Source organism: Colobus angolensis, unplaced genomic scaffold, assembly GCF_000951035.1.
Source record: "Colobus angolensis palliatus isolate OR3802 unplaced genomic scaffold, Cang.pa_1.0 Scaffold271, whole genome shotgun sequence".
Taxonomy (NCBI): Eukaryota; Metazoa; Chordata; class Mammalia; order Primates; family Cercopithecidae; genus Colobus; species Colobus angolensis.
The window spans coordinates 1,641,411-1,644,037 of record NW_012115944.1 but is presented as its reverse complement, the minus strand read 5'-3'; the positions used below and the strand labels follow the sequence as shown (position 1 = coordinate 1,644,037).

The window sequence follows — 2,627 nt, the reverse complement described above, 5'->3', positions numbered from 1 at the left end:
AAAAAAAAAAAAAAAAAAGATCTAGTTGAAACCATAGAGATTTTTTTCTCTAAATGTACAATTTAAAAATTTGTAGTACCTTTACATAGTTGTGCAACCATCATCATAATCCAATTTTAAAACATTTCCAAAACTCCAACAGGATCTCTTGTGCCCATTTATGGTCACTCCTCCTTCCCACCTCCAGCCCCAGGCAACCACTACCACTAGTCTACTTTCTGTCTCTACTGATTTGCCTTTTCTGGACATTTCATTCCATTTAGACACATACAATTCATACATAAAAGATTCAATCTTCTGCATCTAGCTTCTTTCACTTAATGTTTTTAGTTCATCCATGGTGTAGCATATCTCAGTACCCTGTTATGAGATACTTTCTGAAAAGAGTTTCCTCTCCAAAAATACGATTTACTTCAAAGCATCAAATCGCAAACAGTTATAGCCACCATATTCTTTTCCAAATTAAGTAGGATCATGTCCCACTCTTATCTCCAATTGTGTGGACATTAATAGAACAAGCAGAAAAGAAACAGGAGGGGTAGAGGGATGGTCAGAGGATGAAAATTATTATACAAATAAAAACACAAATTCAGACTGCAGAGCATGGTTTAATATCTTTCTGTTTAAGGGCAAAGTCAGTGACTAGAACCTGAAAACTACCATTTTCACAGAGCTTTTCCCCCTTTGCTTGGCACTTCTCTCTCCTGTCGCCATATGAAGGATGTATTTGCTTTCCCTTCCGTCATGACTGTAAGTTTCCTGAGGCCTCCCCAGCCATGCTGAACTGTGAGTCAATTAAACCTCTTTCCTTTATAAATTACCTAGTCTTGGGCAGCTTTTTACAGCAGGGTAAGAACAGACTAATATACTCATACATTCCAGTGAAGTATTAAATAGAAGGTCCCTGAGAGTACAAATAAGTCTCACTCACTGCAAAAAGAGGAGCATGTTATGAATACTTGGTATTAAGAGATTCATAAGATGCAAAGGTATGCCTTGCCTAGGACCTAGCAAATGTCAGATCTTACTCTTATTATTTTTTGGAGACAGAGTCTCACTGTGTCGCCCAGGCTGGAGTGCAGTGGCACAATCTCAACTCACTGCAACGTCCACCTCCTGGGTTCAAGCGATTCTCCTGCCTTAGCCTCCAGAGTAGCTGGGTCACAGGTGTGCACCACCACCCCCCACTAATTTTTTTTTTTTTTTCAGTAGAGACTGGGTTTTATCATATTGGTCAGGTTGGTCTTGAACTCTTGACCTCAAGTAATCTGCCCGCCTCAGCCTACCAAAGTGCTGTGATTACAGGAGTGAGCCACCATGCCTGGCCAGATTTTATACATGTATGGTAAACACAAAATCAAGCAAAAGTCCAATTAACTTACACAGTTCCCAATTTATAATACAAGATTTTTTTTTTTTTTTTTTTGAGACAGTATCTCCCTCTGTTGCCCAGGCTGGAGAGCAGGTGCACGATCTCGGCTCACAGCAACCTCCGCCTCCCGGGCTAAAGTGATCCTCCTGCCTCAGCCTTTCAAGTAGCTGGGATTACAGGCATAAGCCACCATGCCTGACTAATTTTTGTATTTTTTGTAGAGATGGGGTTTCACCATGTTGTCCAGGCTGGTCTTGAACTCTTGAGCTCAAAGATCTGCCCGCCTCTGCCTCCCAAAGTGCTGGCATTATAGGCATGAACCACTGTACCTGGCCAAAAACAGTACATATTTAAAATAAAATCTCAAAACTACTTATGGAATGGGAGAATGTTCTGCAAATCATATTATATGGCAAAATAATTTCTTCCTGGGTGACATTCAAAGAGGGAATAAATAAGAATGGTTGGGAAGGGAGTTAAATAACAATGGTTGGGAAGGCAGTTAAATTTAAAAAAAAAAAAAGTAAGCTGGGGATAGTGGCTCACACCTGTAATCCTAGGAGGCTGAGGCAGGAGGATCACTTGAGGCCAGGAGTTTAAGACCAGCCTGGGCAAAACAGTGAGACCCCCATCTCTACAAATTTTTTTTTAATTAGTTCAGTGTGGTGGCATGTGCTTATAGTCTCAGTTACTGGGGAAATTGAGGTGGGGGGCTCACTTGAACCCAGGATGCCGAGGCTGCAGTGAGCCATGATTGTACACTGCACCCTGGTCTGGGCAACAAAGTGAAACTCTGTCTCAAACCAAAACCAAAAACAAAACCCACAGTGACATATCACTTTACACCTACTAGGATGGCTATTAAAAAAAAGAAAATAACAAATGTTGGTAAGGATGGTGGAGAAACTGTAGCCCTCACTGATATGGTTTGGCTGTGTCCCCACCCAAATGTCATATTGAATTGTAGTTCCAATAATCCCCATGTGTCATGGTAGGGACCTGGTGAGAGGTAACTGAATCATGGGGGTGGTTATCCCCATGCTGCTGTTCTCCTGATAGTGAGTAAGTTCTCATGAGATCTGATGGTTTTATAGGGGGCTTTTCCCCATTTGCTTGGCCCTTCTCTCTCCTGTCGCCATGTGAAGGACGTGTTTGCTTTCCCTTCTGTCATGACTGTAAGTTTGTTAGGCCTCCCCAGCCATGCTGAACTGTGAGTCAATTAAACCTCTTTATTTATTTATTTATTTATTTATTT

The 2,627-nt window shown here is 41.3% G+C and overlaps 1 protein-coding gene across 5 annotated transcripts in view; it reads right to left on the bottom strand.

Moving 5' to 3' along the window:
- MAP3K3 (mitogen-activated protein kinase kinase kinase 3) overlaps window positions 1–2,627 on the bottom strand; it is a 66,312-nt gene that overhangs the window by 37,635 nt on the left and 26,050 nt on the right. The gene's annotated exons all lie outside the window — the stretch shown is intronic.